This window comes from Podarcis erhardii (genome assembly GCF_964252035.2).
Source record: "Podarcis erhardii genome assembly, chromosome: 3".
NCBI classification, from domain to species: Eukaryota; Metazoa; Chordata; class Lepidosauria; order Squamata; family Lacertidae; genus Podarcis; species Podarcis erhardii.
Window position 1 is genome coordinate 59,424,209 of NC_138507.1, and position 20,535 is coordinate 59,444,743.

At 45.5% G+C, this 20,535-nt stretch overlaps 2 protein-coding genes across 4 annotated transcripts in view; one reads left to right on the forward strand and one right to left on the reverse strand.

The window, feature by feature from the left end:
* Positions 1 to 7,025, reverse strand: part of SAMD3 (sterile alpha motif domain containing 3) — a 46,393-nt gene extending 39,368 nt beyond the window's left edge. The window contains exon 1 of the mRNA XM_081856200.1: positions 6,858 to 7,025. The gene's annotated coding sequence lies outside the window, so the exon portion shown is untranslated. The remainder of the gene's footprint in view (positions 1 to 6,857) is intronic.
* TMEM200A (transmembrane protein 200A) overlaps positions 5,670 to 20,535 on the forward strand; it is a 43,531-nt gene continuing 28,665 nt past the window's right edge. Inside the window, exons 1-2 of one of the 3 annotated variants that reach the window (XR_014155045.1) lie at positions 5,670 to 6,454; positions 9,741 to 9,860. The gene's annotated coding sequence lies outside the window, so the exon portion shown is untranslated. Of the gene's footprint in view, positions 6,455 to 9,740; positions 9,861 to 20,535 lie in introns of those variants that run through there. The other 2 variants (XR_014155044.1, XM_081856202.1) reach the window with 2 other exon arrangements.

Below are 20,535 nucleotides of genomic sequence, written 5' to 3' on the forward strand. Positions count from 1 at the left end.
AATATTATTTTTTTGGGGGGGGTTTCCAGCCCCCTCAAATATTTTGTTGGGAGGTCTGAAGACCCCTTGCCCCCTAGGAGTTGATTAACCAGTGTTGTATTGTTAACCAGTGTGACAGGTTTCTCAAACAGCTGGACTAGCTTCAAGAAAGAGAAAAAACACCAACCAGTTTAAGGTCAGGTGTGAAGCATGGAATGCTTGAGACCAACAAAGCTGTCTCACATTATGCTACTCCTCAATTACCTTACAGCACATCTGAACCTTACGGTATCACTAGAGGAATCCTCCTGTGAGTTGACCTAATTTTGTCAATTTTCAGCACTTTTTAACTTGCTGTATCTGTGCCAGTTTTTATCAGATAAGTTTATATTTCATATATCCCACCAGGTAGATTCTGTATGCTAAGTTTACTCCCGTGCACCTATAATTTGAACGACAATTTGAACAGTAGCATTTTGTTGTGGAGACATCTCTGCATGCATTCATTTCTGCAAGTGCACATTTTGAAACCAGCATATTTTTTCTCGCTCTTTTTAAAACCAATGACAAGAATTTCCCCAGGTTATGTAAATGATGCAGGTAATTTGATGTTCTGTACCCAGAGTGAGTTAGTATGAAATAATTTCACAAGATGGCATGATTCAGGCATAGAGAGCAGAAGATAATGGTAATTTATCTGCTTCTTGAATTCAGGATACCCTACTTATTCCCAGCGAGAATTACGCTTTGCTTCTTCCTTGTTTCATTAGTTCATCTAGAGGTCCCTGGTGGAATTTTTAACAGAGACGGTATTAGTAATGCTCATGGCATCATCCACGTGTAAGGAGTCTGTTATGGAATCAGATAGTAAAATCGCACAATACATTTCTTTTCCTTCCAGGAAGCAGAAGGTGACAATTTCTTGTGCCATTCATTTCATTGACATTGTCAGTTCCTTCAAATATTTTGATGACACACATCAACTTAAGGCACTTGCTGAAATTTCCTGTGTTAAAGGAATAGCAAAATGCACACTGAAGGCACATCCTAAAATATCATATGTGTGGGCAATTCCCATAGTTCAGAGCTTTCCAAACTGTGTGTTGCAACATGTTAGTGTGTCGGCTGCAGTGTATAGGTGTGTCATGCTCCCCACTCTCCTCCTGGGACTAGAAAGCGGTTAGTTTAACCTCTGGTTTGCTAGTAAAACTGAATTACTGTGTCATGAAATGATGCATGTCTAAAAAATGTGTCGCCAACATGAAATGTTCAGAAAGCTTTGCCACAGTTCATGCCTCAGCAATGTCCACATAGCTGACAGGAAGAACTGTGGCATGAGCAGGTGGTGTACATTGTATATGCTTCTCACCCTGGGACAAGTGGAACAACTCCCCTACTTTAGGCTGTGTGCCTCAGCCACCCCTATCAGGTAAACAATAAGTCATCATCTTGTCAACAGCTCCTTGCTGTTGTACACACTGCATATTTCTTAACGGTTAAAATTATTCAGAGAGAATTTCATCACACCCACTCAACATTATACAGCTAGGTTGAAACTGAAAAACTGAAAACAGTACCCAAGCATTCACTCAGAAACATGTTGTAATGATGATGGCCCACAGCTTGACAGCCATGGAAGACACCCTACAGGCAGGAACACAACCAGTGTCTCATCAATGTCTCACCATGGCCTCAACCGCAACCCCAGAAGGCTGACTTGTAAAATACAGTGGTTGATGGTCCCCAAAGCCACTGAGAGAGCAAGGAGACCTAACAGAGTCACCCACCCATATCTTCACGACCTTCTTTCTCAGCTCTGGCAGGAAGGTTGTTGCATGGTGGGGTGGGTGGGACTTCAACAGGATCTCAGTGACTTAACACTATGTGCAGATCCTTAACCCAAGCCTACTGACTTCCTGATGAAAGATGAAATGGTGGAAACAGCAGAGGTTCTGTCAGTGTCTTGGTTCATTCACCAAAGGGGAGATCTCTGATAGGCCCTACTCTGCTGTTCTCACCACAGAAGAGAAGCAAGCTAAACAGCCCCTTTGCCTATTCCACATGCACAGGTGGAAGAAGCTATGGTGCCTATTATGGGGAGAGATTTTGGAATCTGGATGTGCTAGGTCAACAGCAAACTTCTATGAGCCAGGCTGACCCTTGTGGAGGCTCCCTGCCCAGTTCAGCACCCTGAAAGACCATACAGAAGGCCTGTATGGTACAGGAAGTACTTAAGTACAGGAAACTCCACACTTGAAATGTTTGCCTTCCAAATGATGGAAGGTGATGGGAACAGGGACAGCAGAGTTAGCATGCTCATCCCCACTGTCTCTTGCATGTTAAATCAACACAGAAGTAGAATGTCTGCTCCTTCTACCCTCTTCATTGTCATTTTCATATTTATGAGAGAATGGTGTTCATCAGTGCAAAATAGTTGTTCAGTAAAAAGTAAAGGTAAAGGAACCCTGACAGTTAAGTCCAGTTGCGAACGACTCTGGGGTTGCAGCACTCATCTTGCTTCACTGGCTGAGGGAGCAGATGTTTGTCCGCAGACAGTTTTTCTGAATCATGTGGCCAGCATGACTAAGCCACTTCTGGCGAAACCAGAGCAGTGCATGAAAACACCGTTTACCTTCCCGCCAGAGCGGTACCTATTTTTCTACTTGCACTTCGACGTGCTTTCAAACTGGTAGGTGGGCAGGAGCTGGGACTGAGCAATTGGAGCCCATCCCATCGCGGGGATTTGAACCACTGACCTTCCGATCAGCAAGCCCTAGGCTCTGTGGTTTAGACCACAGTGCCACCCATGTCCCTAAGTTGTTCAGTAACGTAAAGGTACCCCTGACAGTTAGATCCAGTCGCGGACGACTCTGGGTTTGCACGCTCATCTCGCTTTATAGGCCAAGGGAACAGGCATTTGTCCACAGACAGCTTCCAGCATGACTAAGCAGCTTCTGGAGAACCAGAGCAGTGCATGGAAACGCCGTTTACCTTCCCGCCAGAGCGGTACCTATTTTTCTACTTGCAGTTTGACGTGCTTTCAAACTGCTAGGTTGGCAGGAGCTGGGACCGAGCAATGGGAGCTCACCCTGTTGCGGGCATTTGAACCGCCAACCTTATGATCAGCAAGCCCTAGGCTCTGTGGTTTAGTTCACAGCGCCACCCACATCCCCTAAGTTGTTCAGTAGAAGTCAATAAATAGCAACATGGATGGAAAAGAACAGAAGGTGGAAATGATGGTTAATCACATGGGTAAACACACAGAGGCTGTAATCTGTACTCTCTGCCCCCATGGTAAACCTAGTATTACCATGAGACTGGCTTCTCTAGGTTGCCAAAGTATTTGTGGAAGGGGTGTAACAAAGGTCCCAAGGTGTTGCAGGAAGCTCCAGGTGGCAGTCCGCTTGTCCATGCAATTACAGCCACCACATGGGACATTTTTAAACAAATGACTGTGTTGCAACCAATATCCTGTGTTGTCAGCAATAACTTGTATCCACCTTGATTTTATAGCACCAGTGTATTATCAGTGTAAATATCTCCACTTTTGTTGCTGGGGGTGGGAAAAGATTGGTATACCCTCTAGTTATAGGCATCCACTTCTCCTTTTGAGATATGAACATGGTCATTTGTTTCCTGCGTCAATGGAATGATTTGCTTCCTGAGTCAACAAGTGATATGTTCTGGGCTTTTATTACCACAGTAGGGAAGGATTATGTACCCAGAGCAGCTGTTGGGCAGCAACATGATCACTATGGATTGTTTGGAACTGCTTACTAAACAAAGTTGCAGCAGCAGAGGCCACTCATCTTCTCTCTCTCGTCCGCAAGTTTCTAGGGATAATTATGCTTTTAGAAGAGTGTAAAATGTAGAACACAAGTGCATAAAACCGTTGGATCATGTGTGCGTGAAATTTGTTCTGATCGGAATTAAAACTTAATCAACTACATTTGTCTTTTTTAAAAATAACTTCAAGAATGTGTGAGAGAGACAGGCAGACAGAGGCTACAGAGTTAATTTCCCCATATTAAAAAAGTTACAATTTCTGGCCATGTTCCTGACCGTACATAAATCTGTTTGTTGGAAATAAGCATTCCTCCAACGTCTCAACAACTATAAATCTGGCTGATGTGTTTTAAAGGATGTGTCACTTTATTAGTTAGATGGCTTGCTAATTTCTCCAAACTGCTCCAAAGACTTTACACCATCAGCACCAGGCCTCTTACAGTTCCTTGAGCAATTTTGAGGAATGGGGTGAAGAAGCCATCAAAGGCCTTCTGCATAAAACCAGATGCAAAAGAAAACTCTGCACATCCTCAAGGACATTCCTCTCTTTTATTATAATTCACAGACTCTAACCTTGGCAGTGAAAACAAATCCCAAAATTAAGCACAGGCTGAAATCACACCCTAGCAAAGTTGCCCTAAATTTGGAAATGTTTTGCTCTGGACACCTCACACTTACAAGAAACTTAACTTTATCCACCCAGCTCAGAAGGTTGTGTCTGGGAAACTGCCTCTCCTGAGCTGGGAAACGATTCAGAGGTCATTCCAGCTGGAAGCACCGCTGCAAACTTTCCCGCTGTCTTGCTAATTCCAAAGTTGCTGCCATAGTTCTCTCCACACTGACCCCTTCCTGAGCTTCTTTGATCTTCTGCTAGTTCTCGCTCAAAGCAGCAGCGCACCGAGAGGGGGAGCAAAGGAAAGAGAAACGAGTGAAGTCCCGTTAGGAACTGCTCCAGATTTATTATTTTGGGGGGTGGGGGTGGGCAGACAGCAGAGTCTTGTGTCAAGTTAAAGGCGGCTGCAGCTTCATCATCGCATAAGCTTTCGTGGACCATCAGATCAGTTGCAAGAAGTGGTACCCCCCCCCCCAAGTTGGCAGTAATACGGTAAGTTGTGGGTGGTAGTAAGTTGCGAGCTTCGAGGGCAATGCAAAAAGGGGCGTCCCACCCCCCCAAGCACAACATGTCGAAACCTCTCCAAGTTCTCCAGGCACCGTTTCTGCCGCGGTTTCCTACGCCTACCGCCAAGAGTAGTTGGCCGATGATCCGCGCGATTTGAAAAGGCAAAAAGAAATCCGGTTTTCTTCCTGGCCCCTTTCAGCTGCGATTCCCAGTCACGCAAATGCCCCGTGTTATCGCCCTCTCCCGATCATAAACACAGGATCTTGGATTATATAATTAGGATGGAAATTAAGAGTTCCTACTGGCGTTCGTTTATTATCTCTCGCCCCGCGGCTCTCACCATCGCCACGCAAATGAGCGCGGCATCAAGGCGGGTCTTCCCCCCACTCCGCCCTTCCCGGCCCGCTTCGGAGCTGGCGGGGGAGAAGTCTGCGCCTCCCTGCGGGTGTGGCGGGGACTCCACCTCCCATCAACCGCAGCCAGCATGGGATGATGGAAGCTGGAGTCCCAGCAACAGCTGAAGAGCCGCAGCGATTGATCGCAGAGCCAGCAGCTGCCCCGGATTAATTCGCAGGAAGAGGTTCTTCCTTCCAAAAATCCCCGCTGAGCTTTCTTTGCGCGTCGCTGCGAGTGGGGAAGACGCGCGTGGATATTGGCAGCGCCCCACCGCGCGGCTGCCTGGGCTCATTTGGGACAAAGAGCGGGATATAAATTGAAGAAATAATTAGCACACGCACCCCTGTGTGTGTGTGTGTGTGTGTGTGTAAGAGAGAGAGAGAGAAGATCCTATTTATATGTCCCAAATATAGAGGCTATTTGGAGTGGGCGCTTTTCTTTCAGCCCCAAGCGCGGGAACGGGTGGAATTGAAAGGCGCAGCGGGAGACGTTTCACGCCTTTCTTCAGCGTCACCCCTGGAAGCAAGGCCCCGATGGTTTGTGCCCTCGGCGACTCGCCTTACGACTCCGACTCGGGAGAGTTCATATCTAGGGAGGAGGGGTGTGTGTGTGAAGAGGGAACTAGGTCACGCGACCTCTTGAATCAACGGAGAGCTGAAAACTTTTCGAGCTTGCCTGTCTCCTCCTCTCTTCCCTCCGAGAGAGAGAGACACGCCTCCCATTGGCCGCCGCCGAGGAGGGGCCCTCTGTCCCCGCCCCCAGAAGAGAAACTCCCACCAAGGGCACCTCTGCTTTTCCCACGGATGAGCCGGGGGGCTGCAACATCTGGCTGGCTGGTGCAGGTGAGAGGGAACGGCTAGCGCGAGTCCGCGCGCCACGGCGGGACTTGGGCTGGAGCCCGAAATAAATGCCCCCCTCCTCTGCAGCCCACCCCCCTCCCCGGCCCCTTCTGCCCCCGCCTCCCACTCCCGCGCCCCCTTCATGGCTTTGTCTGCCTGAGCCCCTGTGAGGAGGAGGAGGCGGCGGCGGCGCGCGGGGAACATGGAGAGACGCGCTCGCGGTCTGGCTCGCGCGGAGCCTCCGCTGGTGTGAAGGGACCCGAGAGGCGGAGGAGCCCGCCGGGAAGAGCACGGCAGCCGCCGGACCCTCGGAGACCCCGCGCACTTGCTGCAGGTAATTCGCGGCAGCGGCGGAGGGGGAGGGACCTGAAACCCTTTCGGCGTCTTTCTTTCCTTAAAGGAGATGCCTGACCGTCTTCGTAGGAGGGCGAAGGGGATTCGCAGCGATCCTTAGGATTCCCAGTTGACGGAAGGAGCAACTCTTTGTTCTTCGCCTTGTTCCTCGCCCGCCTCTTATATGTATATTTTAGCATGCACTTGTCGGAGCTGGGGGTCTGTTGCAATAGATTTCAATTGGATAGGGGGCAGAGTGATAAAATGGGGGAGGCAGCGTTCCCTAAAATGGGGCACCCTTGCCCAAAAAGGGCCACGGCACGTGAAGAGTCTCCCCGCTGCTCTGTGCAGCTGCTACACCCTCTTTTGTTTGCCTCTGAAATTCTTCAGCAACAATTCCTTACCAGCTTCAAGGCGCAAGAAATGGACGGGGAAAACGCTGGCATTCGTCCAAGGGTAGTTTCTTGTCTGTTTTAAAGGAACTTGGCATTTTCTATTTAATTTTTTTGTGCTGGTTTACACACACAACACACAATCACACTTGCTTTGCCCAATATTTACAGGGATGAGAGGGACAGATGGAAACTATCAAGGGGAGTGTACTTTTCCCATGACAGAAATGAGAAGAAACACATGCTGTTCTTCCCTTAAATCAGGTTAGGGCAGTGGCGTAGCGTGGGGGGTACAGGGGGGGCCGGCCGCACCGGGCGCAACATCTGGGGTTAGGGCAAATCCACGGGTTAGGGGGCGCAAATCCACGGGTTAGGGGGCGCAAATTACTTGCCTTGCCCCGGGTGCTGACAACCCACGCTACGCCACTGGGTTAGGGTTTCAGTCTGGATTGTTAATTGACCAGACAGATGGTTGTAAAAAGCATGTCGTGCTCAGATGACCTGTTAATGAAGAATTTAAATAGCCCATGTTTAAAATTAACAAGGTCTTGGTCACATTACATAGAATTCAGGCCATCTGCTCCTTTACAGTAGTACATAAAAAGTGTAGAGATTTTCCTAGTTTAAAATTTTCAGGAATGGAAGAACTGTTAGTTTGTGTCCATTTAAACTGCAGTAGATAAACTACACTTGAAAAGTGGGATCCCAAGTAAAACCGAAAATGAAAGCTCAGACAACAAATTCTGGCTAAATTGAAGTTCTCAGAAGTTGTGCATGAGAGGGTTGTGCATCTGGTACATATTCTTCAATGGACCCTTTCCTGTAGTATCAGCTTTCCTTTTGACTTCCACTACCAAATATAGCATTCAATAAGTGTGCTTTTATCATATAAGTTGCAATCTTGCACACAGTGTGTCTGCTTAAAGCTCACTGATGTCACAGTTAATTGGCCACAGATTGTGTTCAGGATTGCAACCAGGTATTTAGAAATGGAATTATCCTGCTCAGTAAAACTGTATCTCAAAAGAAATTCCATATTTTGGGACTTGGTTCTGTAACTTGGTGTTGTCTGATATCATACAAGTAAAGCACACGCCGAATTTCTATTTGCGTATAATGGACCTCATGAGAGAAACATTTCTCCCTTTTGAGTTTTTGAAAAGGGTCTACTAAGAAGAAGCTACATTCTTAGTAGATTGAAGTATGAATAGTTGAATGATTTGGCAATAGTGCTTCATCTTGTTTCTAAACGGGAACATTTTAGTGTCTACATCATGTTGCCAGTAACATTTCTATTCTAGCAAAATACTTGTTAGAGTATAATTAAGAGGCAATTTCAGTAATTTAGTGCATGGATAACAATTAGTCTTTTGTCCTGAGCAGAAAGCAGTGTTCATGCAGAGAAAAGCTCAAGTGCAGATATATAGCAATTTGGAGAAGAAATCATATGTAATTTGTATGGTGTTGGCATAGGAACATATTTTACTTGTTGCTCTTTCATTGACATCAGTGTGATTCAGATGGAAGTGCACTGCAAGGAGAGTGAAAAAACAAAACCGACCTGAAGTCACAGTCCATGTTCACCCTTCACAATAGAGGTGCTGGCTTATCATGGTTTATTGCAGGGGTCAGCAAACTTTTTCTGCAGGGGGCCGGTCCACTGTCCCTCAGACCTTGGGGGGGCGGACTATATTTTTTGAGGGGAAATCCCCTCCACCGACACTCCCCTCCCTTCTCCACAGCACTGGACGAGCCCCGGTGGCTGCTTACCTGTGCCTTGCGAGTGGCAAGGGCTGGTGGTGGCAGCGGTGGAGGGATGATGAGCAGCGCGAAAGGGCTGGCTCCGAAGAGGGGCTGCTTAAAATGGTGCTCAGCCAACTGTGGCTCAACAAAGCCCAGCCCCCTTTGTCCTCTAGGCATGGTGGGGAGAAGTCAGGAGAAGGGAGGGAGGAGGTGCCACAGTGGGGTGTGGGAGGCGCGGGGTGGGGGTGGGGTGGCATAGCCCAAACAATCAGAATCCTCACGCCAATCCACACGGTGATTTCTGGACCATCCGCGGGCTGGATCCGGAAGGCAATTGGGCCAGATCTGGCCCCCAGGCCTTAGTTTGCCGACCCATGTTTTATTGGGTATATGCAGCCTGATGGTGCATGCTGCCCAATCGCTTCCGCCTCTCCCTGGCATCAGTGAGAGAAACAAACTAAACTTGACATCCAAACCCTGGTTCCTAGTTTCTTTTCCCCGAGCAAGCCAGGATCACTAGCCAGCCTTAAAACATGGTTTGTTGTTGGTTTACAAACAGTGGGTTGTTAGGGAGCAGCAAACCAAGACACTTAATTACCGTTGCTTGATTTGTTTCTTCCCACTTGTGCCAGGAAAGAAGTGGAGTAGGGGCCATCAGGTAGTCTGCATCCATATGCTGCTCATTCACAACAGACCATGGCAAGCCAGCAACCCTGGCATATGGTGACATGAAAATGTGCCCACTCCTTCCTTCACATGTGGAAAGCTTGGGTCAAATTAAGACTGCCTGTCCCCGTATGCAGATTTTGGACTTATTGAGTGGCCCTGAAATGAGCATGCAGCTTCAGGTCTTGAGGGAACATGAATATGCATAATGCTTCACACAAATAAAGCTTTTCATACCAGCAGTTCTTCTGTGAGACTTTTCTCTTTCATATACACCAGGGATGGGACGTCTGTGACTCTTCAGATGCTGTTGGACTCCAGATCCTGTCAGCCCAGCTAATGGTCCGGGATGGTGGGAAGGCCACAGTTTCCCGATCCCTGATGTACACACGGACACCTTCCTCCTCAATACTTGCACATTTCCTCACACACTGCTGCTTAAACACACTTTACCTTTGCCTCTTGTCTCTTTCTCTCTTATCCAAGCTCTCCTCATCGCTGCTAATGGAGAAGAGAGATCTGAAAGAAAGCCTTCATCAAGGACATACAAGGCTTCACAAATGTTTTCAGATGTATCTGGAAAACCTTGCACCCTGTATTGTGTGAATAGTGTCTCACACTGGCAATACATTCAGAAGATTCTTGATTTGTGTGCATTAATGGGGGGAAAGTGTGCCATTATGAATAACCCCCCCTTTTTTTTGGCAGGATGGAGATTGAATTCCATGTCAGGGAAACATAGGAAGGAAGATTCCTTATACTGAATCATACCACTTATTAATCTAGTTTAGTATTGCCTGCACTGGCAGGAGGTCTAGGATTTCAGACACAAGTATTTTGTAGTTCCACCTGCAGTTGCTGGGAACTGAACATGGATAACTTCTCTTTGCAGTACATACATTCTACCAGCTAGCTATGCTCCTCATGATGACAGTGTGGGAAGCAGTACTATACCCTGGCTGGTTTTTCCTAGTGGCTGAAAAATATGCCTAATTTGGCCGTGGTGCCTCATTCTACTTCCTTACCGAATATTCTTAGCACAGACATACACAAGCCTAGTGCAGGAATCTTTGTTGTGATAACCTGAAAAGTCTGGCTGCATTCAGGTAGCAACCTTCTTACAGCACTGATTATGGCTGCATTCACACGGCCCTTTATTCTGTTTTTCTGACATTTCCCTAACTTTTGATTTCTGCATTGTATTTGAGCCTTCAGATGACATAAAAGCTACTTCCACAAATATAGGAGATTATAGTGCAAGCTATTTCCATGTTACTTGCTTCTAGAAAAAAAAATCTGCAAATAACACAGAAATGAGCACTAAACTTGTGCTATATACCACTAAATTTGTGGAAATGGCCTTTATATAATGCAGAAGTTGTTAGGAAAATGTTGGGGAAACTGGAATAAACTGCCATGTGAATGCTGACTATGTGACTTAGTGAATGGCACCCTATTTGGGTGGAAAAATTCAGGGAACTGATCAGGACATCCTTTGTTTAGACCAGTTGGAACAAACTGGCTTCCAGGTGTTAGACTGCATCTCCCATCATGATCCTTTGAAGGAAGGGGGGATTTAGCACTCAGATAAAGAAATATGTTTTGACTAAGATTATAGAACTAAATATTAAGTGGGCATTCCTCTGTTGTTGGCACCATTGTCATGGTTTGTAGCATTGGCACAACATTATGGTTTATAATGTGTCTTTGGTGACGATGTGTCTTTGGATGTCCTTTGTCCTTAATGCAAGAGGGAAAATCACATTATCCAGATGATGATGATGCCATCAGTTGTGGAAGAGTCATTAACAACCCCTCACTATGTGCATGAACTTGATACATGCATTAGATGTATGCAAAGGAATAGGGCAGGTGAAACATTAATAGCACCCTTTAATTATGCTCGGTTTTATAACAGAATTAATTTAGCAAAGATAACATTACATGATATGAAGTGTGATAATTTTTCAATATGGTCCAGAACCTTCCCAATTAAAGTCTGTGGCGTCTTTAAAGAAATTACTCTAATTAAAAATTATATGTGTAGGAAAATAGCAAACACCCCATAGATAAATGAAATCTGGCATAAATTGATGAGTTTGTAGAGAGGAATGCTGACCCTTGATGCTTGGTGAAGAATCTCAGTGTAAAAAAGTTGTACTTGAGTATATTCAATTTAAAGCCACTGTCTTGGCTGATGACAGCAGGGCTGAATGTGAGATGAAACTCTTTGTACAGTGGCATGGGATTAATTTCTCACTGTTACCAATGCCAAACGTATGTGTCACTGGACCCATCACAAGCAGCAGCCCTTTCCTAACACATTCATACTGGCACAAAACCCCTTCGTTGTTAGCATAGTCTGTACTTACCAACTTTTTTACTGGCTGTGCTCCTGTGTCTTTGTCAACTTGTTGACTAGAGAAAATGAAAAGCTAAGTCTGCTTCATTTCTGCTTGTTGAATGGCTGCTAAAAGCACAAAGCAGTTTAAGCAGAAAAGGTAGCAATTCTAATCTTAATTTATGTACTTGAGGATATCAGGTTGGTTGGATAGCTATGCAAAAATATGTGTTTTCTGGCATTAACTCCAATCCTAAGCATTTATATGATAACACAAGAAGTCTAGGAGCAAGTCAATACGAATAATTTGAATAGGAATTAAGGGTGGCACATTTGATGGTTGCCAGGCCCAGCCCTATAGGCAGAGTGAGTGGGCACCTTAAATGGCAGGTGAGTGCAGAGCGGCAATGAGCAGGTGGAAAACAGAGTTGTATGTCTACACTTCCTAAAATAGCCTGCTGCTTTCAGGTGTCGTAGATGATGCTGTCCTGTTACCTGTACATAGAATAATAGAATCATAGAACTGTAACGTTGGAAGCGACCTCAAGGGCCATCTAGTCCAACCTCCTGCAATGCATTGAAGTAAGAATCAACAGTCAGTCCGGTTGATCTCTGTACATGGAAAGGGTGAATTTTGGCTCAGACAGCAAAATGTATTGGGTCAGCTCTGAATGTAGCTGCCACACAGCATCCACTTCCAGCCTGATTCAAACCAATTATACTCATTCGTGTGTCCACATCAGCGTGCTTTATGTAATTTAAATTGCTTCCTGTTGTGGCTGTCTCTACAAGGGCTGTCCTGTGTGTGTACTGATTTGCCAAAGATCAGATGATTTCTTTGTGCAGGATCTTCCAAGTGGGGTAAAGCAAATATTCGTTATTTTCTCATTTACTGGCGTGCAGTCATTTTATGTTGCAGCCATGCTTATGGTGAGCTAAGCTAAAGAAGGATTTCCCTTTCTCTCTCACTCAGCACTTCACTTTATAAAAGCAGAAATTATTGGCAACTATGTGAATGCAATGAATGTCACTCTTTAGGGGGCGGTTTAACTTTTCTTGTGTTTGATCTGATTGGAAAGAAATGTAGGAAGCGCACAGAATTTTATACATTTTGATGAGTAACAAGCTGGGGAATGGAGTTTGTTGGTTTTCTGCAGCCAGGGATCCTGCAAGGAAAACACACTTACGGATTTCTCCAGAGAAGTAAATATTTCAGGAGGCCCCAGAGCAACTGGTATAGCCAGAATGTTCCTTGGTCACATGATGAGCAACTGAAAAGCAATCTCAGCCCCTCATGCACAAGTGAAACAAAACTATATAACATAGTATCCCTTTTCTTTTCCCCCTAACATCTCCAAAATCCTACACACTGATGATCTTCAAGGCTTCACTATAAGAACCGTTCAAGATTTCAGTGAGACTCATGATCATACAAAGGCTTTGGGAACCAGATGACTCATCCAGTACTCTCTAAATCAGTTATATTTTGTTGGTGGAGATTTAAAATGTGATCTCCCAGCTCTCAGTCAAGCTATCCTCAATACCTACCGTGCTGGTCCTTGTATTAACACTCTCTGCCCCTATGCTGTTTATTCAATTTCTATCAGAAGTAAAAACAACAACAAACATATGTATCTGTCAATCCCAGGATGTGGTCTGAGGGCACCTTGCTTTAGCTATGGGGGTTTCCATTGCTACCACTTTCTTGGCCCTGTTGCTATTTTGATGGCAGGGCATCAAGCTGACATGACCTCCTCAATCAATTGATTTAGTTTTCCAGTTACACTCACGTTTTTGAGGTACAGTGCTTTAACTGCGGCGTCCTTGGTTCAAAGCAGATTCCTTCCTTCCCTCCTTTCCTAATTTGAACAGGGGTGTATGTCAAGCATGTGGCACACCACAATACGTGGTTAGTGGGATGTGCTTTATGGGCCACAAGTTCCAGACCTACACTGCAGTACTTGGAAAGATCAGTTAAAAAGGGAACTAGTTCATCCTGTCCAAAAATAAACTAGTATTGGTCAAAGATCTTACTTTAAGAAAATGAGCTCTGGTTCCAGTGGCGGAGCATATGCCCGCGCTGCCCAGGGCGGGCACTCTCTCGGGGGTGGGGCATGGAGGGTGCCCTCCCACGCGCCGCATTTCAGGGTAGGAGAGGAGCAGGTAAGCTGCTGCTCACTCTCCTCCTGCTCTCTGCAACTGGGTCAGACATGACCAGGTAACAGAGCTGCTGCAGCCAGATGCGCCTTGCCACGGCTGAGGAGAGCTGCTGTCTGGCGCCAGGTCAGAAGAGCTGCCGCTGCCGGGCATGAGGTATACCATCCACTCACCTGCCATTTTGTCATCCCCCTCAGTCATGACACCCGGGGCAGTCTGCACCCACCGCACCCCCCCCTTCCCATGCCTCTGTCTGGTTCATCGCTTCAGGTTACAGACTCCGTTAACCCAGAAATAGTACCTCGGGTTAAGAACTTTGCTTCAGGATGAGAACAGAAATTGTGTGGCGGTGGCACGGTGGCAGCGGGAGGCCCCACTACCTAAAGTGGTACCTCAGGTTAAGAACAGTTTCAGGTTAAGAACGGACCTCCAGAATGAATTAAGTTCTTAACCCGAGGTATCACTGTAAACTCCTGCCAGTTGCATGCCTTGGAGTATATATCCAACAATCCAGTCCAGAGATCATCAGTTCAGTTTATTAGAGGTGTGTCCTCAGAGTGGCACAGTTTTGGCTTGATTTACTTGATTGGATCTTCACAGATCTCAGGGATCACAGTATTAGGAGGTTTTAACAACAGTAGCAGCAGCAGCAGCAGCAGCACTGTGCATTTAAGAGTGGTGTTAGTGGCATAAATTCAAATGCTGAGTCTGTCTTCAGCAATGTATCACCAGGGGTGGACTTTGGTAATTATGGTGCCCTGGGTATCTCACCTCAGAATCCCAACAGTGTGTGAGTTCACTACTCTCCCTGTCCCTTTCTGACATCAAATCCCAAGCTCCCAAGTGAGAAATTATCAATAAATAACAAACAACAGGTATATAAGTAGAAAGTCAGCATGGTTGTGGGGGTATCCAGTGTATTTTTGAGTATATCACATATATAGCTATCTGCCTGCAGAACAGAAGTCTTGGGTGTGTGCTTGGTGCAATTGATTCCTGAACCTCAGGAAGCAAGTGTGTTCCAACCAACGTATCCAACCTGGACAAGTTGGTGGTCAGAGAGGTGGGTGGGTGGGTGACACCTTCAGGAACATGTTAGAGGCAAGAAACATCAGGGTGCTTCTGCTGTCAGAGAATGAGTCCTGGGAGAGGCGGTCACCACTCTAAGGAAGAGAAAAATTACATTTTAGAAGGGACCCATCCCTCAAAGGATAAACAGATACCCTCTTGGGCCAAAGATTCTCTTCTAGGGGACAGAGGCCCTAATAGTGATCAATTATCATTAGGGAAAAATACATCTGCATTTGTAGTAGGTGTGCAGTATTCAGTGATTTGTTTGCATGGTGTGAAATTTGTAGATATTACCTGTTAGCATGTGACAGATAGTTCTGAGGAGAAGTCAGTGGTCATGATATATTGGCAGCAATGATGTGGGCAAACGTGATTGTGTGACCTGGAAGCAAATGTAGGTTTCTAGGCAGGAGATTGAAAGCCAGGAGCTTCATGGTAGCTTTCTCCGAAATGCTACGCATTCGACCACCAGAGTTAGCTTTGCCGGTAGGTCTGAAGAGTCTCAGTGGATGGGTAAGAAGGTGGTGCCAGGATTTGGATTTGTTAGGCACCTTCTGTGACAAGCTAGACCTGTACAAAAGAGACAGGTTCCACTTGAACCATAATAGAATCAGACTGTTTGCGCTTAAAATGTACAAGGTAGCAGAACAGCTTTTTAACTGAGCACTGGGGGATAGCCAACAGAAGATGAAGAACATTGGGTTTAGGGTGAATCAACCCTAAGGGATGAGAATGTGTTGAACTAGGCAATGAAAGTGCAGGAGTAAATCATTTATTTTGCTTTTGCTTTATTATGTATTTTGAGTTTTAAAGGAGAGCACAGATGCAATGGGCATATCTGAAACATGATAGAGAGAACCAGTGGGTCATAGTTTTTTCTGAACATAAACTCTTTGGAGAGGACAGGGAAGGGCATTCTAAGGGTGTTGTTCTGTACATCAAATAGGACATAGAATCCAGCAAGCTAGAAAGCCCAGACAATTCAGACTCCTCAACAATATCAATATTGATGGTGGTGCTGTTCCCTAAGAGCAATTTAGTACTGGGGATATACTGTTAACTTCCTGACTAGGCCTGGGGTGACTAGGCCTGGACATTGCCCAGGACTGGTTTGAGTGTCAGAGCATGATGGCGCCTTCACCTAGCAGTATATAGTGGGTGAACCTGCTGCCACTCCTGCTGAGTGTGGTAGAACACAAGATGTACAGACCTGAGATAATAGTCTAATCTGTAGCATTGTCAAGCAAAAACTCTTTGTGAGTATTCTTCATATACTTTCCTAAACAATGTTCCATTATATTGGCCTTGGTTAGTACTATTAAGTATTATTGAAATGGCTGACTTTGCATTTTAGTCTGGAAAGCCACCCTGACCCATTCGGTTATAACTTGGAATTATTGTGTGGTGCAAACTTTTATTGACATTTCAAGCACAAGTTGCTCTGACCTTAATTCCATATTGATAGGAAATCAGATGACGTTACTGTTGTTTTGATCCATCAGACTTATCATAGCATATGACATGGAGGCTCAGAACAAGTTGTTGTTTATGAGACAACATCAAGACTGTTACATTCTTTCTCTGGACAGTTTGTACTATTCAGCTAATTGGTGCATGTTGTTGTCTCTGTAATGGGCTATAGAGAGAGAACATATCACAGTGTTGATGTATTCTTAATTTAAATAAATCTTAAGCCCAGTCTTTTAAGCCCAAGGGGTACTCTTAAGATTCATTCTGGGTTTAAAGCAGGGATGCGAAACCTATAGCCCTTCAGATGTTGTTGGACTCCAGTTCCCAGCAGCCCCAGCAGGCAGTGTCAAGAGTCAGAAATGATGGAAGTTGTGCACCAGTAACTTTCCTTTAGTGTCAGATGAGGAGTAATGATTAGCTTGGGGTATGGTAGTCCATAAAATAATTTACATTTGAACATTTGTGTCAGGGAACTGCCATTGGAGCCAGAGGGAGAGAGAGGGCTCCAGAGGGATTCCGGAGAGCGTCCCGGGATGAGGAGAAGCAGCCCATCTTCTGGGGAAGGAAATCAGCATAGCACCAGTGGAGAAGGGGGGCAGATGAGGGAATCGGCGAGGCGGTCCCATGACTCCTCGGTGGGGACCAGCGGGGAGAGCACGGGTCCTCGGCTGCCCGCACCCTCCTTGCGCAGAAGGCTTCCGCGCAGGGAGAGTAGGCGGAGACTAGGCGTCAAAGAGCTTCTTTGCTGGAAGAAGTTCAAGAAACGCCCACTGACGGATTTTGCCAGCGATTGAGACAGCCACGGGCGAGTGGCTGTCCGGACAGAAAAGGTTCACTCAGGCAACCCAGCCAGGGGTGGCGCCGGTTTACGCACGAGCAACCCCTAGAACCATCACAATTTGCCACCACAGTGTGCTCTTTTGCAGATTATTCAAACCCCACTGAATGTGTAACCCTAGGAACTTCTCCAGACAATAACTGTATTGTTTTAGGCAAGCTGCATTTATTATATTATTGCATGCACACCAGTCTTGAAGTGGCAAGAGACTCCAGGGATTCCAATGCTTACCAAGGGTTCAGTTTTCTTGGAAAGAAGTTCACTGGAGACTGTCATGTCTTTAGGATATATGTTTTTATTCACGCATATAAACAACCTGAGGATTGGGTGCAAGGGCTCACAGCATTAACACTCCCAACACACCCTGCTTCCCCCATAGGTTTCCAGGATCCATAGCTTTGGATCCAGCACAGAACAAGACAAACTTCTGTCTTCAGCTTCCTGTCCAGACAAAAAACTCACCCCCAGTCTAGCCCCTAGATCAGGGGTCAGCAAACTTTTTCAGCAGGTCCACTGTCCCTCAAACCTTGTGAGGGGCCGGACTATATTTTTTTTTGGGGGGGGAGTAACGAATTCCTATGCCCCACAAATAACCCAGAGATGCATTTTAAATAAAAGGACACATTATACTCATGCTGATTCCTGGACTGTCCACGTGCCAGATTTAAAAGGCAATTGGGCTGGATCCGCCCCCCCCCCCGCCTTAGTTTGCCTACCCATGCCCTAGATCTCCTGTCACCCAGACAGCTGAGGTGGGAAGAGGCCCATTCCTCCTCCTGTAGAAAACCAACACTTAGTTGTCCTTATGGCAACATAGCCCACTCTTTAAAATGCTGATGAGAGTACTTAAATGGCCGGCGACTTGACAAAGAAACTGGATCGATCAGTTAAGCAGTTCCTTCTATTACCAGCCCCCTCCCCACGATCCCATAACAATGCATTGCAATATTTTGTTGGTGGTGAAATGCAGAGTGGGTAGATCATGTGCTTTACATTAGCTGGCATCGGGTTCAGTTGTTTCCCCCTCTTCCGTAGCTGCAGAATAGGTGCTTCTTTATTCTACTTGCACAATGAATGCAGCTTTCCTTTCTTCTCTCAGATTATTGTGCAGATTGTAGATATATATAAATTTTCTGCAAAGTTGATTACCCCCTTTCACATTATATTGACAGTGTGCTTCAAAACCATTAACGTGTATAGGATGCTTTTCAAACAAACACCAGGGGGAAATAACAGTGAGTAATTCTTACAGAAGAAGGCACTAACTGTTCAGATCACCAAAGTGGGTATTTAATTAAATTTTAATCAGAGCTCTAAAAATCAGCATCAGTGCTGATGAAGCTGTTTTAAATAACATTGTGTATTTCCCAGTGAAGCATTCCAGTTTCCCAACCAATAAATATTCTGCACGTGTCAAGAAAAACTGTTGTCTTCGTTGAATAATCCTGTACTAATATTTATTATATAGATATATTTATTTATTTATTGCAGACTAATTTTGCATATTCCAACTAAGCAACTTTGTTCAGTGCAATTAATTCCAAGTAGCAGTGTATAGGATTTGACCCAACTTTTTCTGAACTGTACTACTTATTCTCCAATACTAAGACAATGTAGATGGTGTGTGCCTGTCATATCATAGAATCATATGTTTGTAGAGTTGGAAGGGATCACAAGAGTCATCTAGTCCAACTCCTAACAATGCAGGACACTTTTGCCCAATGTGGGGCTCGAGCCCCATTGCCACCATGAAGTCTCGCCGTTGCCGCCACTGCTGTCACTCCCTGCCACCACTGCAAGGCCTTGCAGGCCACTGCTGCTGCTGCCACATCCTATCACTGCTGTGAGTCCTCGCAGGCCACTGCTGCTACTGTCGTCACTAGAACCACCGCAAGGTCTTGCAGGTTGTCACCGCTACGGCCGACATGTACCGCGGTCATGGCAAGCTGTTTCAGCCACTCTTGATTCTGCCTCCTAGCAGGCCTGCTGGTAGCCTGGCAGTCCCAGGTTATTTGTATTCACTATGACTCATCACCGTACTTTGGATGTCCTGAATAACACCATTTGGTAACCAAGCCCAAAACCAAAAGTCCTGTTGGGATGCATTTTGGCTTGCCTGCTGCTGAGGTGGTTGATAACACCATCATTTAACAGTTTTAGACTCTTAAGTAGGAGCAGTTGCTAGGACATTGCCCTGCTTGCCTCTGTGTAGTTCCTTCCTTATTTCAGGTATCACAATACATTGATATACCGCGATGTTTAACTAGTGATATATCGTGATATTGAAAACGAGGTTTTGCCCAGCTCTACTTGCTGGATGTGAGAGAACAGAAAGTAAAATGGAAGCAAGACCATGAATTAAGAATGGGAAATAACTCAGGAAAAAAATATTTTTAAAGTCTCAGTAGGAAACATTTAAACTTGGGAAGAGAATGACATATTATGATAACCATTGCCTTCATTATACCATACATGAAAGTGCAAGGTGCATGCTGCCTGACTTTCTTTTAGGAACTGCTGGGGATTTCATTTCTTTTCACTCTGTCATGTTCAAACTGTGCAGAAGGTCCCTAAGTGGAGCACATCTCTCTTTCTGGCAGAATGTTAACAATGGTAATATTATCTTTAAATGCTTAAGGCAGAATAGCTGCAGTTTTTATGAGGCAGGATACTAGGTAGTCTTGTTCTTACCTTCTCCAGAAGTTTCAACAAGTTTTTTTTAAAAAATATGTTATTTTAGAGCTCTGTTTTTAAGTTGCTTTTTTTAATAGTGTTATTTGACTTGTCTGTACTTTAGAGTTGTGTACAGAGGTACCTGGGAATCCAGCATTTCAGTGTGGAAGCTTATAGCCTAAGGCAGGAGGCCCGAATGTTCACCACTGAGTTACCTAGGGAATCATAGGGAATGGGCAATTCTAGACACGATCATCTTAGATAACTCTATGGGTAGCCAACACAATGCTGTCCGGAGATGTTGAACTACAACTCCCATCATCCCTGGCTATTGGCCATGCTGTCTGGGGATGAGGGGAGGTGTTGTCTACATCATCTGATATGCACCATGCTGGCCACTCCCAGAGAGTCATAGAATCATCCAAAGACAGGTGGTGACCTTGGATTTAAGCCTAATGTGGAGGTGTTGTTTAACTGCTTGGGAACAATGACCACAGTGCCACGAGATTTAATAGTAGGGATGTTGCACAGAAAGTCCAGTGTGGTCAAATGAACTTTCTTTTTAAAAAAGTCTATATGATAAGAAGTGACATTGGTTAAAATACAGTGGTGCCTCGCAAGACGAAAATAATTCGTTCTGCGAGTCTCTTCGTCTTGCGGTTTTTTCGTCTTGCGAAGCACCCCTATTAGCGGCTTAGCGGCTTAGCGGCTTAGAAAAGGGGGGGGGGAGG